General features: G+C 38.4%; 1 protein-coding gene across 9 annotated transcripts in view; it reads right to left on the bottom strand.

Moving 5' to 3' along the window:
• Window positions 1-15822, bottom strand: part of CRACD (capping protein inhibiting regulator of actin dynamics) — a 230569-nt gene that overhangs the window by 190041 nt on the left and 24706 nt on the right. Inside the window, exon 1 of one of the 9 annotated variants that reach the window (XM_036227906.1) lies at window positions 10818-11324. The exons of 7 other annotated variants lie outside the window; for them this stretch is intronic. The gene's annotated coding sequence lies outside the window, so the exon portion shown is untranslated. Of the gene's footprint in view, window positions 1-572; window positions 701-10817; window positions 11325-15822 lie in introns of those variants that run through there. One more of the 9 variants, XM_036227905.1, reaches the window with a different exon arrangement.

The raw sequence follows: 15822 nt of genomic DNA on the forward strand, positions 1-15822 counted from the left end.
CATAATATAAGTCACAGATATAATTTTAAATTTGCTAGTAGTCATGTTAAAAAAAAAAAGGAAAAAGAAACCAGTGAATTTTATTTTAATCATATATTTCATATAAGTTATATGTCAAACTATTATCAATTCTTTGTATAATCACTATAAGAAAGACTGAAAATTTTTACACTTTTTTTTTTCAATTTGGAGTAGCCACATCTAGTGCTCAATTGCCACCTGTAGCTACTGGCCACAGAACTGGGACAGTGCAGGTCACTACCATGCTGACCCCCACCAGCAGAAAGACCTCAGGGTCCAATTCTGACAAGCATCTCTGCTTGAGCTGGCGGTAGACAGGAACATACCTGGAGGCACCACATTTCCTTCTTTCTCTAAGTCAAGTGCCTCTCACCCAAAAAGTTCCCTCTTTAGTGATACCTTCGCTGACCCTGAAATGACTCTCTGCCCTCGTACACCCAGTCACCCTCCTCCACAGCGCCCTCTTTTATTTTTCTTCATGGCACATATCACTAACTTGATTATCTGTTCATTTATTTGTTCACTGTTTACTGACATCTCCCTCCCCTCACCTTAAAATTTAAGCTCCATGACAGCAGAGCCTTTTCTCTATCTTTCATCACTGTTTCCAAAGCTTGGAATAGTGTCTGAAACATAGAGAAGACATTCAAAATTATTTATTGAATTAATGAATTTCTACAACCAAAGGGCAAAAATTCTCCCCACCAACTAGGAAATGCATTTACCACTGAAACAATGTAATACAAAAGTTGGTTTACCAGACCAGTCCCCCAAAGTCTCCTTAACCCTTAATGTAACTGAAACTTAAAAAGAAACAGAGCATATGACAAGGTCAGCAAGTGGTTTAGTAGCTAGCGAAAACTCTTCAAAGGCCCAGTGCATTGTAATCACTTTCACCTCCCCAGTAACTACTATATCCCCTGGACCATAGCAGGCTTTCAATAGGAGTGAAAGAATCCATTCTAAAGAGAAATAAAAATCAATTCCAGCTACACTATGGGTTAAATGATCATTTATAGCCTATCCTGGGAATTGAATCAATAATCACAACACTGCAAGTGACTTTCTCTGATTCCTTAAGTTAGGTCCCTGTGCTATACTGTCTGTATTAGGGAAAAAACTGCTCTGGTGTCATATAAGAGAAATTCAACCCAAACTACCTCAAGCAAAAAAAAAAAAAAAAAAAGGAGGGGGGATTTGTTGCAAAGATTGGGGGCGCCTTGGCTGCATATCATAAGGAACTCTAACCAGAAACCTGAACACTGCCAGCACTTTTCCCTCTGGTATCCACACCTGAGAATTTGATGCATTTTCTCCCACTCTCTTCCCATAGCTTTCTCCCCTCCTCCAGGACTCAGGGTGACCCTAAAAGCTCCCATGCTTCCACATCACTATATAGAGAGACCCAGAAATTCCTTGCCCTACCTGCCTCTGTTTCATTTCCAAAATTCCTGGGAAACAACAGTTATTGGCTCAGTTTGACAATCTGAATCAACGCTGGGGTCTCCGTTGATGGGTTCAACGGAGACCCCAGCGTTGATTCAGATTGTACTAACAATAACCATATGGATGACTAGGTATAAGACCTGATTCCTAGAAAAGGGGTGACAGGCAGATGACCACACTGTAGTCCATTAGAGCTCACCTAAACCCTGCATTTCCCTTTTTATTAGATTCATGTGAGTATAACTACCTTTATCTGAATTAAAATTAAAATTTACCTTTCAGATTAAGCCATAATAATAAGCTCAAGGAAGGCAGAACGTGCGTCTCTCTTGGTCTCTATTCTATCCCCTCAGAGAAGGTAGTTTCTGGCACATAGATGTCCTTCAATATACTTCTGTTAAATAAATATAACTATTTTTAAATGAAAATTTAAAGTGAAGACATATGGTAAATGTAAAACTTGTCTTTAAGAACTTTTTATACATTAATGATAGATTGAAACTCTATCGGCCCATGAAATAAATCCTCCTCCTTTACAGGTAGGCACCTGGAGAATTCAACTGGGAACCCAGTATTGCAGACCATAAAATCCTAAAACACCCTCGCCGAAACTACTTTGTCTGATGATTCGCATACACACACTAGCTAGGGTCCCTATGGGAAGTAACGCCCATAGGGGGCAGCTTAACAGTAGATATTCTATCAAGAAAAGTGATAGGGCTCAGGAAAAAAATCTGCAAAGTGAACCCTCGAGTAACAAAAGCAGTAACAGTGTAGTGAGGGAGAAGAAAGCATCGTGTTTACAGCTTAACAAAAGGAAGCATAAGAAGCCCTGTGACTGGAGCAACACAAGCTCCTTTCACTTAGAAAGTGACCCAATTTAGCTGGCACAGGAAATCCTACTTCGAGTTAAGGTACAAACTTTTCAAGGCATGTAAACTTGTACTCCTAAACTTGTATAGGGCGTTCTAAATGTTGCACTTTACTGGTGATACTAAATATTAATTCATTTACTCCTCAAAGTTAAAGAAAATATCTCTAATTTGAAAGAAAACTGAGGTATAATATTATGCAAAAACTAAAATAATTTGCCAGAATCTGGTTTCCAAGGTGTACCCAAATATGTGAACTAGAATGAAAAATGAAGAATAAGTCAGACTGGTATGGTCTTTACAAAGCACTTCGACATGCAGTACACAGTCTGTTCAATTATTATTATGCCTATTTGAAAGATGAGGAAAAACTGAGAGGGAATAAGTAACTTGACTTCATTCCGTTTAGCTAGAAATGGCCAAAAGAATACTCTAACCCAGGACTTTGATACTAAATCCATTATTCTTTCTACTGCCTCAAAAATCACAAGATGATTTGGGCAAAAAGTATGTCAAACTTACAACTGCAAGTTATTGTTTCATTCTGTACGTATAACTAGCATGTGTAAACACTGACAAAATCCCAGTTCTCCTGCCACACTGCTGGATGGGGCACTGAGCGAGATATTTATTCAGCTTCTTTTGAGCTTGAGTTTCTTCATCTGTAGAATGGTATAATAATGTCAGCTGTACAGGGTTATCAACAGAGATAAATTAGAGGGAGGCTTTGGGATTTGATGAGAAACAAATAAGATTTCTTTTTCTTGGAGTGCACAATCTATAAGGGAGACAGGTATCAAGAAACAACTTCAATGAGAGTGGGAAGAGAAGGATGCACATGTGGGACCTCGTCTGAGCTGGGTTTTGAAGTGCACATATAGTTAACCAAGATCAAAAGAACAGCACAAGAAAAGGGACGGAAACACGAAAGAGCACAGACTGCTCCAGGACCTCAAGAATGTGGTATTACTGGAAGGTAAAGTGGACAAAGGGTGTCTAGAAACAGGTCTGGAGAGTGAAGGAGCCACGTAGAGTGTCATGCAGGCACACTAAGGGGTTTGCATTTCATTCTGTAAGCGATGGGTTGCCACTGGAGGGCTTTAAGGCATGTGACATGGTAACAGGTTTGAATTTTAGATATGGCAACAGAGGGGAAGATGGACTTATGAAGGACAAAACTTTAGAAAAAGATAATGGAGAAGGGGGTGATGAGGACCTGAATTAACGACGTGGTAGCAGAGCAGGACGGATAGAGAGGATAAGAGATTATGAGATAAAATCAGCCGAACTTGCTAAGTGATTGTGTAGGTTGGGAGTGAACAACAGAGAAACCTCAAGATATAGGAAAGTGTTCACACTTTTGACTTGAGTGACTTGGGTAAGTGACATGGGAACAGAAGAGAAACTTTAGGTTTAGGGGAGAAGGCAATGCAGTCAGTTTTGCATATACTGAATTTTGTGATATCTATGGGGCATTTAACTAGTTACATCTAATGGCATCTGGGTGAAGAAGTGTGAAGTTAGCAGGATAGGCTGGGATGGAGATGCACATCTGGCAGCCACAAACATAGAGCTGACAGTTAGACCAGCTCAAAAGAGCATGCAAGAGAAGAGGGTTTCGGAAAGAAGCCAGGGAAACGGCCGCATGAAAGCAGCGGGCAGAGGGGAAGCCAAGGGGGAGAGGACGGGAGAAGGGACAGCAAGGAGCATGAGAAGGATCCGAGAAACCTGGTCATAAAGCATTCCAGTGCATCGATGGCCAACAGTGACTCTGCAATAAACAAGTTCAGTTAGAAAGGGACTGAAAAAGTGTCCCTTGCATTTATCAATGCCAAAACCAAGAGTGACCCTTCCAAAAGAAAAAAGAGGCAGAGAGAGCATTTTTGTGACATGAAGAAGGTTATCTCCAAATTACTGTGGTGGGTAAGTGAATAGAAGGCATAAAAGTAGCGTGTAGGCTTCATTTTTGAATGTGCCTGAGGACAGAAGGAAGTGTTCAAAGTGGTTCTGGAATCAAAGCCCCAAAGTTCATCACTAGACCCCTCGCCTTAATGGGGACCAGGCCAATATACCGACTGTATCAGCCAACAGCAACCGTGCAGAAAGAAAGGGAAGAAGAAACTCAGTGGGCAGTGTTGGGAAAGTGATGTGGCTGGACAGTTCCTGACTGTCATGGAAATCGGATAAGAGGGCAGAGCAAAGGAGAACAGGAGGGGGCACAGAACGTGGGTATATGGGCTGGGGCAGAGGTGGAGGGAAAGTGGGGGAGTTTGGGGTGCATGGTCCACAGCACCCTCTTCTGGGTCTTGTCCTCCAGAAAACCAAATGCCAGTACATACCAATAAGAGCGAAGGGGGGCTCTTCAGATAGTACTTTGGGCCATTGCTTAAGAATGGGTAACAGGATTCAACACTGTCAGAAAGGAAAGACTGGGGTATTTCTTAACATTCACTTCCTACCTTCCCCTGCCATTCCCTGCTTCCTCCAAGAACTGTGAGTGGCTGGGGTCTGCTTGCTTAATGTTCATTTCTTTGCTTAGGCCTCAAGGGGCAATAAAATGGTTGTTTCCCTGTTTGTAAGTGAAAGGTCACATCTCCACCAGCAAAGAAAGCCATTTCTCTACCCTGTTTGCTCCTCTCGAAATTTGTTTGCAATAAGAATTTTGGAGAGTGTTAGGATTGTAAATAGCAGTATACTTAGAGTTGAAGAACAGAAGATGAGTGAAATCAAATTTAAAACCCAAGAATTACAAAAAGAAACTATATTATCAATATATAATATTTAAAATAAAACAAAACACAAATAAGCAAACAAAAACCCTTGCCTCCAATATCTACCCTTTAGCCTGGTGCTCCTCAGAGAATACATCAGAGTGTTATATCTAAAACTGTCAGTTCGAACTCTGCTTTTTACATTTTCTCCCTCCTTTTCTATTTACATAGATCAGGGGTTGGCAAACTGAGGTAAGGGGAACAAAAACAGCCCACAACCTGAATCTGTGTGGCCCAGGGTTATGACAAAACAAGTAAAAGCAAAGTAGAATATTCAACAGAAACCATACCTGACCTGGGAAGCCTCAAACAGTTACTTTCTGGTCCGTTCCAGAAAAAGGTTGTCAACTTACAGTACAGATGAAGACTTTGGTTCCCAGCAGAGACTTCCGTGAGGCCATGCAGCTGACCAGCAGGAGAGCTTACAGAAGAACGTTCCCAGGGCTCAGAGTCCAAGGCGCTCTCCCAACCACCACACTCGTGCTGATAGGACTGTCAGCCAAACACAGACTTGCAATAATTCCCACATCGAGGTTGAAAAAAAAAGTCTTTAGGGTTTCAGAAAGAACCAAATAAGTAAACTTTAAAGATTCTACTAATATTTTTAAGGAATCCTAGTTGAGTAATGTGAAATGGGTAGGAAATATTTAGTGATGGGCTACACACATCTCTCAAACTCTTTAAACTACTTTCCTCTTAAAGTGCATCCTGAAATCTAATCTGTCACCTGGATGAGAATGTTTGTAGAGAAGGTATGTCAAGGTATGTTTATTCTTGGCCAAACACCTGCACTCCACTAAACCCACATACTCTCATGCATGAAAACAAATTATGCAGCTATGTGGCAACCTACAGGCACACTACCTGCTGTGAATACTATGCCTGAAAGATACTTTCAATGTAATTAAATGATAACCCGGGTCAAAAATATGTTTTAATACTTAAAACACTTTGATATGTAACCCATTCACCTAACCTTTGATGAAGTTGTATTAATCAAAATTCAAAGGAAAATTCAAATGGTAACACTTCCTGCATAAAACTTTCTATACTAACAAACCATTTTCCATTTTAACTCTCTATCTTGAATGGCCTCTCATAAACAACTCTCGTGGCAGATATTTAGTATCGTTCACAGGAAGGAGCAGTGATAATTTATCTGTCTTTATAACTCACAACACTTCCCCAGTCACCTCATCAGACATTTCTTAGTGCCCGTGGCCTTGTTCTGCCATGGAGCTGTCAAGAGCTGACTCTGATGAGTAAAAGTGTTATGAACATCATCATAAGAATCCTAAAAGGCAAGAAGACAGGACCAGAGGACAAATTCAAGTTTCATATTTAAGTATTTGGAACGTTAAAATAGATTTTAGAAATCCAGTCTGGTTTTTTCACAGAATACTAGGACAATTGTAAATAACAGAACTCAGGTGTAATGTCTTGATTGTTTTATGTCCTCTTAAGAAAAGATCATATAAGAATTCAAAAGAAAAAAAAAAGAAAAAGAAAAAGGAAAGAGGTAAAAGAAAGAATATAAATAAGGAAAGAGAAAAGAAGGGAAAGAGAGTGAGCAGATGGGAGGGATAAAAAAAATGCTCAACCAAATGTAGTTCTTGACTTTTCTGCCCAACGTAGTACCATAGCTTTTAAACTCAATTATTTTTATTGTTTATGATACATATTCACTGGTGTTTTGAGGTGAAGCAGAGTGGAGGTTCCAATAATGTACCTTCTCTTACAGTATACCTAACATTCTTCTTGGTCTTCTAATAATATCCTTAGCAAAAATCTTGTTTTTTGTATTTCCCCATTGATTCATTTGTAGGTTCTTATGGATTTCTAGTAATCACATTTTTAACCAATAACCAGTTTTTAAGAAAATTAACAATGGATCTAGGATAGATGTAGATCAAATAACCAAACAAAAAAATTCAAATGTTCTTCTGTTCTAAACAGAGTAAAGAAATTCAGGTAGGTTTAGGGCATATTATCATATGATATGAAACTTAAGTATGTATTTGTTGTTTTTTGTTCATGTGTTTATTCTTGTAACTTAACTTATTAATTGACAGTTAATTTCTCATTTTTTTCATTAAGGAGGAAGAACACCTTTTGAGAGCCTCTTTCTTTACAAAATGAATAATTGCACACTGCTACTGATATATTTCAGGTCATTATTGAACCTACTGCTTACCTAATAACAAACTGAAAAATCCATTTTCATCCTGGAAACATTTCAGGGTACAAGACCCTCAACTAATAACAAATAATGGAATAAAGGCAATTTTCCTACTTTAAAAAAAGATTTGGTTTCATTTGCTTTTGGTAGTTCTCTTGGTATCACTTCCGCAGTAATTACAATAAAGGCAATTACAATTGCCTCTAGAATTTCTCTTTAGATCTATGTGCAGAATGCTGAAGAATACAGAATCTATGTGGGCATGCATGTTCTTTGTGTCTAATTTTGAGTGTCTCCTTTGTCTATAATTTTTCTTTCTGTATTTATCTTTTCTTCGTGTCTTTCTCTGACTTGCTTTTCTTCTTGTTTCTATTTTCCATTCTTCATTTCCCCAACCTACCTGGTCTATTTCCTCTTCTGACAGCCCAGCATATAGAAAATTTATACATTTACATTTTTTTAATTTATTGAATAGAAGTTGATGTCCTCTGTTCTTGGAAGCATTGAGGAAAATTTTTTTATTTTTACCAAGTCTTAAAAGGCTACTCCATAAGCCATGTCTATTCCTATCTCCGTAACTAAAATTCTTGGCTCTTTTTCTCCAAATCCTAACCTCTCCTCAAAGTTTGCCATTTGTTTAAGCCAGAAATCTACAAGTCATCCGTTTCAAATCTATGAGCAGATTCTGTAGGCTTTATATCCAAAACACATCCTGAATCTATCCAACTCACCCCATCTCCTCTATTACTCTCCTTGGAAAAGACACTATAATCTCTTGCTATAATCTCTTGATTAGACTTCTATAATCACTCCATAATTTGTGTCCCTGCTTTTGCTCTTGCCATCCTTAAAGCCGTTCTTTACACAGCATGCAGAATTAAATTTTAAAACATAAACCAGCTGATGGCTCTCCTTTGCTTAAAGTCCTCTATGGCTTACCATTACAATGAGCATTTAATCCAAAGTATTAAAAAGACGAACAAATCCTACATGATCTGACACCTACCAACCTTTCTGATCTCATCTTTTTGTTCCTCCAGCATAGGGAGCTCCTTCCAGCCTTAGGGCCTGGGCACTGGCCGCCCCTCTGCCTGGAGTGCCCAAATCACCACAAAGCTGATTCCTTCTTGTCCTTCAGGCCTCAGCTTAAACGTCACACCTTTAAAGCAGCCTATGTTGACCAACAATCTAAAATATCCTCTCAAGGCACTCTATCAGAGCACTCTATATTAAAGTTATTAAGAGCCGTAATCAGATATTTCTTGTTAGATTTATTTTTTTGTTTATTGTCTTGTGCTCCTACCAGAATGCAAGCACTTCAAGCGCAGAGCACTGGTCCGTCTTGTTCACTGTTTTATGCCCAATACCTAGAGAGGTTTCAGGAACTTAGTAAGCTCTCAATAAACTTTTCATAAATGAGTGAGTGAACATAAATCCCAGTCTTTCCAAAGCCCTCCCTTGTCACTCTAGCCTACAATGATATTCTTCCTTTCTGACTTTATAGCAATATTTTGACTCCTAATGCTTTGCTACATCTCTTATGCTGATGCTTTAATATATTACTTAACTTTCCATATCGTCATCATCGACCGCAAATATTAAATAAGTACCTTCTGAAAGTGAATGAATAGAGGTAGGAAACAAAAACGCTTTTATCAGAAAATTAATTAGCCATTTTACCTGAGCATTCTCCCTCAATGAGATCTTTGTATTTTTGGTGAGCATGTTATACAGATACCTAGGTTATTAAAAATAAAACTGTATGTGATACATTCTCCATAGAACATCCAGGTAGGTCTTAGGCAAAGTAGTGCTAAGTACAAAGTATTGTTGAAAGGAAAGAATATGCACAAAAGACAGTCATGCAGGTGTTTAATTTGATCTAAGGTTAACAAGATAATTGGGGTAAGAGAGAAAATGAGTGGGTCGATCTAATGTAGCTTTAGAAATGATACACTTTAGAAATTTGTTTTTAGAGAGAAGGTCAGTAGTGACTCTAAACATATCAGCTGTCTCTGTGAATAAAGGCCTGGTGTCCTAGTTGCCGGTCACTGAAGGGTAGGTGCCTTTAAAGGTAATAAATACTTTAAGACTTGTTACCTGGACTTTGCCATTGAAACTATCTGTTGATGAGACAGGGTCCTTTATTTTGTAACTATATCTTCTAGAAAACTGACCTTACTAATGAGTTGGCAAGCTACCACCATTTACCACAGCATGTGGAATACTCAAGTTCAAAGGAAGGTCCATAAAAGTAGAGCCACTCTTTAGTTTATAATCAGAGATTATCCGGCAAACAGAACAAGAATTCTTAAGTCACCCATGTAGTAACATATGTGTACATGTGGTGTGATAGCACTGTAAAAAAAATTAAAATTTACATAGAACTTCTTAGGCGGAGCTGATATCTAATCTTTGGACTTATGCCATACTAGTCCTTTAAGATGAGTAAAAATCTGGTGCAATTTAATATCTGATCCAGTATACTTGGTTGCCTACAAAGAATGTAAGATGATTTATAAGCATCTAATTTGGAATTGTTTAAACTATCTCTGAAAAAAGCATTTTATAAGGTCAGAACAGTCATATTTCCAGCAAATGCTACCATTTTGAACAATTCCTTCCAGTTTTTTACCATTATTTAAAAAATATTTTATTTTTAAAGTATAGTTGGTATACATTATATTATTTACGTTAGTTTCAGGGGTACAATATAGTGATTTGACATTTTTATACCTTACAATGTAATCACTCCATTAATTCTAGCAATCATCTGTCACCATGCAAACTTATACAATATTATTACCACCATTTTTCTAACAGAGTTCTGAAAGGTATTTTAAAATATTAAATACTCAGCTAATAACATAAATTATAAGCCATTAGAATATGGTGTTTCTAAGTTGCAATTTTTCTCATCTTGTCTTATATATCCCCTTGCATGTTACTCTTCTAGTGCTCATGTTTTGATCATTCAAATTATTAAACTGTTTAAATGGTAAACCTATACTTGCCTTCTGTTGGTGGGAAAAAGACAAATCTGTTATTGCACAAAGTTGAGGTTGTTACATTTTTAAAGAGGAGAATGAAGATTAAAAGAAAAAATCATCAGGGGGACATTAGAAATAAGTTTGGTTGTGACCCAGATGAAATAAAAATTGTTAAGCAAAAAGGAAAGAGAAAAACAGTCTCTGAAGTTGGAAAAATGTGATGATTCAAATATAAGCTAATTTAAAATATTTTCTTTTCAATCTTTCTTCCACAAATAAAATCAGGAAGGAAACATCTTTGCATACACACTTTTAGAGCCAGTCATACCCTTCACTGTATCACAAGGAACTGAAAAGCCTATTCAGCCTCACTGTAAAGTTGTTTTGGGAAAACCTCCAGAGCCTGGTGTCTGGGCCGGCGTGGTACCTTTCAGTGGCTTCCCTGCCCTGGCGAGGCATGCTCGGCTCCACATAAAAGGAACCTTCCGCCACCAGCCAAGTGTCTACAGACTTGGTTTCCTGTATAGCCCCACCTCACCTGCCGTATTTCTTACTCCGTTCTCTGGATCTCCAGTGCCCTCTGAGAGTTCCATCTGTGGATTCTTCCCTTGTAACTAAAAAAATTCACTCCTTCCCAGTTCCCTCCCAGCCACCCTTTTATCTCACCTTCTTGGTTGAGCACACTCCACTAACTGCATGCAGAGTAAATTCTCTCTGCTCAACTCCGCCACCAGGCCTATCCTGGCCTCCCAGATGAGATCCAGTCAACGGAAACTCAAAGAAAAAGGAAACTTGGGGTCTGTTTATCAAAAAAGGAACCAAGTGGTATCCTGCTCTGCGCTCTCTCCTAAAAAACCTAATAACAATGTAGTTGCTTGGGCAATACTGCTGTTTTAATCTGGGTGTTATATTAAGCACAAACATAAGCAATAAGACATAAATCAATTCACTCTAAGGCTCTGATACAATAGTCACAGGCTTTTGTTTGATTTTGAATTATGAAAACAATAGAGCGACAATATTAAAGGAAATTCTGAAAAAGAACAAAAAAGAAACCTACTCATAATTCTATAACCAAAAAACACCAGCTATTCAACTATTTATTTCAGAATATTCCTCTTCAGTTTTTTACCATATATTCATTTTTAAACTACACCTTTCCATAGATTTGTACCTTTGTGTATTTCTTTCCTACTTTTCATCTGGTAAATTCCTACTCTCCTTTCAAAATCCAGCTCATATATGACATCTTCCCAAAATACCTCCAGGCAGAGCAGCTGCCAGGCTCATTAGGCCTCACAGCAGCCTGTTCCTACCTCTATTGTACCACTAACCCTGCTGCAGTAGAATTAGCCTGTTTTCAAGACTAGTCTTCAATAAATTGCATATTCCACACAAGGAAAAGCCTTTCTTAATCACCTTTATATCCCTATCTACAGGGTCTATGTGAAAAGAAGGAATGAAACAATTACAATCACGGTGTACATACAATTTGGATTCAGCCTTGTTACCTTCATGTTATATCCTAAACATTATTCAATACCCCTCTCTGACAATTGTTAGAAGAAGGAACGTGTATCATGACCTCCAGGAAGAGGTTACTGGGAAACCATAAAAGGACTAATGGGAGGCTTTTTCACTGTTGTAGGTGGCATGATATCCTTTGGCAAACAAGTCCAGGTTGAGTCCATTATACGCACACACATACATATGCATGTGCACATGGTATGCATACACGCATGTACACATGTATGCATTTACGCATGCCACACTGCCAGAATGTGAAAGCGGTCTGCAACACAGTGCAGAGAGCAGACCCCATGAGCATTATTTTATACTCAGGGACAAAACCACGCCCACTAGGACAAATAATTCAGATGAATTATCAGAGGAGCAGCATGGTATCATTGAGAAAGAACCGAATATAGATGCTTTAAAAACTAAGTTCAAATTATTAGCTATATTAACTGATTCATCCATTAACAACATATATTTGCACTCTGCTGGATGCTGGAAATTCAGTTTTGAAAGAAGGAGTTCCCACCCACAGGGCTGCCAGTCTGGGAGAGGAAATGTACAATAAAGAGGCAACACACATTACAGCACACTTGACACGATGGCGGGAAAATACTAAGTGAGAAGGAAGCAAGTTGGAGGGTCGAGGAAGGTCTCCTGGAGGAAGCTCGTTCCTGAAAGAATACAGCAGAGAAGAGGGGAAGCGCATAGGAGATAGGGGTCTTTCCAGGTAGAGGAAATGATATGTATAATGCCCGGAGGCATCTGTATTATAGGAATCTTAACACCTAATCGCTGTATAAAGAAATTTTGAGTTTCGAATTAGATACTGATGTAGAAGGGTAAATTCCTTTGAAGATGGCACTTATTAATAAGCTTTAAAATTAAAAACCAATTTTGCAGTAATAGAGAGAATCAGAAAGAAACATACTTGAAGTAAAAGAACATAAAATATTGTAAGTTATTCACCATTGGTGTTTCTCAACCTTTTTGTCATCGCTCCCTCTACTAGTTTGTTAGGATTGCCATAACAAAGTACTGAGACTGGGTGACTTAAACAACAAAAATTTACTTCCTCATAGTTCTAGGGGCTGGAAGTCCCAGACCAAGGCGTCCAGGGCTGATTTCCTCTGGAGCCTCCCTCCTTGGCTTGCGGATGGTCGGCTTTCTCTTTAGTTTTCACACAGTCTTTCCTCTAAGCTCGTCTTTGTCCTAATCTCCTTTTCTTAGAAGGACATCAGTCATAGTGGGTTAGCACCCATCCTAATAACCTCATTTACCTTCGTGACCTCTATAAGGCCCTATCTCCAAATACAGTCACATTCTGATGTACTAGAGGTTAAGACCTCAACATGTGAGTTTCAGGAGTAAGCATTCCCCTCAAGGAGCCTTTTTGGACATTTTTCCTATCACTCCCCCGCCCCATGAAATTTAAATATCTATTTATACACTGTGGTCCACTGAGGGCCGCAAACTATTATTATTATTGTATCTAAGATTTTAGCCTTCCAAGAAATAATTTTTGTCCCTTTGGAGGTAATATCACCCCTGATAAGAACATATGCTCCATAGTAAAAACCGAACCTGATCAACTTCTAGCTAAAGGGCATGAGTAAATAATTCTGAACTAAAATTTTACGTGACCCCAATGTAGCTAACAGGATGACTTTTCCTTTTTTGTTAATACTTTTCTGAGTTTCAAACATTTCTAACAACGATTAGGTCGCATTCTTTCCAATCGGGAAAATAAGCAAACTATGTTTTTTTTTATTATCTATTTGTTCATCCATCTCCCACTAGCCAGTGATCTTCTTGAAGATCTTGGTAATCTGATGCTGGCACAATAAATGTTGACAGAACAGAATTCAACTCCAGAAAATTGTTGGGAAGTATAGAAAATTGCTTACTAGTCATTTGTAAAGGCTGTGTTGAGGGAGGTCTCACGGCACTCTTCTGCCCCTGCCCTACCCTCTCCAAAGATCTTCATCTGGGTAAAATCGAGATACATGAACAAGGCCATTGACTAGAAGGAAGTCACCAAAAGGCAGACTGGGGGATGCCTTATAAGTTCATGGAGTGTATAGAAATCTTAGAGTTTATTTCTTTAATAGCACCAGAGGGCTAAAATATCACTTCCGCTGCCTGGCCACCAGCAACCGAGATCCTTAGAGGTATCTACTGCAGCCTAAAGTCATGTCTGCTTGCCACAAAGATACTTTAACTGCTAAAATTAAAGCGGTAAGGGACAGCAGCTGGTTCGTTTCGTAAACATTTTAATTTGGAATTATAATAAGTCATATTACAGCCATGTAAAGATACAGAAATTCAGCAAAGTATATTGGAGCGTGAGATGGAAGCTAAAAGAGAGAAGGAAGGGGTGAAATGGGAAGAAAGAGGAGGAAAAGCAGCAAGAGGGGGAGAGGAGAGGGAGAGAGAAGCAGAAAGAAGCAGAGACGAAGGGAGAGTAGACGAGAGAGGAAAAAAGGACAATTAAAATGAATAATGTAAGTAATTCTGCCAGTCTCCAGTCGATGAGCATATGTGCAATGAGAGCTTGGGAAAAGTACTATAAATCTGCTTTGGGTTCTATTTCTAGGTATTTAAAGGTATTTTTCAAATAGCAGAGCCCCTAAATGAAAGTCAACTCCATCAGTTGGCCTCAAAGAAACAACTAGGTAAAGACCGGCTATATCAAACCAATGAAAAATGATGCTTCACTTCCAACACAGTACCTTCCTAGGGATTTTCAAGGGTATCTACACCTATGTTTGTTTTGTACCTTTTACACTGGCTTTATTACCTAACCAATAAGACAGGACACCCCAGTCCCAGGGCTGTGGATAGGTACCAGTCAGTAGTCTGTTAGGAATCTGGCCACACAGCAGGAGGTGAGTGGCTGGCAAGGGAGCGAAGCTTCATCTGTATTTGCAGCCGCTCCCCAGTGCTAGTATCACCACCTCAGCTCCACCTCAGATCGTCAGGCTTTAGATTCTCATAGGAGCACCGGTCCTGGTGCCAAAAAGACAGGGGACTGCTGCAATAAGAGACGATTCCACTGAATACAATTTAAATACTCTTTTTTGTCATTTGAGTATTAAAAGGAGAGCAGTTAAGTCACACTAATCAAGACAACATGGCACCAGCATAAGGATAAATACATAAAACACTGAAATAGAATTGACAGTTCAGAAATAAACTCTCACATTTATGGTCAATAGATTTTTAACAAGGGTGTCAAGACAATTCAATGAATGAAAGACTATTGTCTCTTCAATAAATGGTACCAAGACAACTGTATAGCCACATGCCAAAGAATGAAGTTGGAGCCCTATCTTATACCATATGCAATAATTAACTAAATGGATCAAAGACCTAGATGTAAAAGTTAAAATTACAAAGCTCTTAGAAGAAAACATAGGCATAAATCTTTATGACCATACATTAGACAATGGTTTCTTAAATATGACACCAAAAGCACAAATAAAAGAAAAAAAATAAACTGTACTATGTCACAATTTTAAACTTTTGTGATTCAGAGAACATCATCATGAAAGTGAGAAAACAACCCACAAATGGAAGAAAATATTCGCAAATTATATATCTGTTAAGGAGCCTATATCTAGAAGATGTAAGAAATCTTAGGAAACAATTTTTTAAAAACCACCCTTACAATAGTTATTTCTCCAAAGAAGATCTACAAATGGCTCATAAGCACATCAAAAGGTGCTCTACATCATTAGCCAACAGGAAAAGCAAATCAAAATCACACTGAGATACCACTCACTTCACAGCCACTAGGATAGTTACAATTCAAAACACTTAATAGTATGTGTTGCCAAGGATGTGAAAAAAATAAAACCCTCATACACTGCTGGTGGGTATATAAACTGGTACAACCACTTTGAAATAAAGGTCTGACGGCTCCTCAAAATATTTAAACATACAGTTATCATATGATCCAGTAATTCTACTCCTAGTAAAATACTCAAGAGACTGAAAACATACATTCACTCAGAAAGTTGTAACGA

Source organism: Rousettus aegyptiacus, unplaced genomic scaffold (assembly GCF_014176215.1).
Source record: "Rousettus aegyptiacus isolate mRouAeg1 unplaced genomic scaffold, mRouAeg1.p scaffold_m13_p_10, whole genome shotgun sequence".
NCBI lineage: Eukaryota > Metazoa > Chordata > Mammalia > Chiroptera > Pteropodidae > Rousettus > Rousettus aegyptiacus.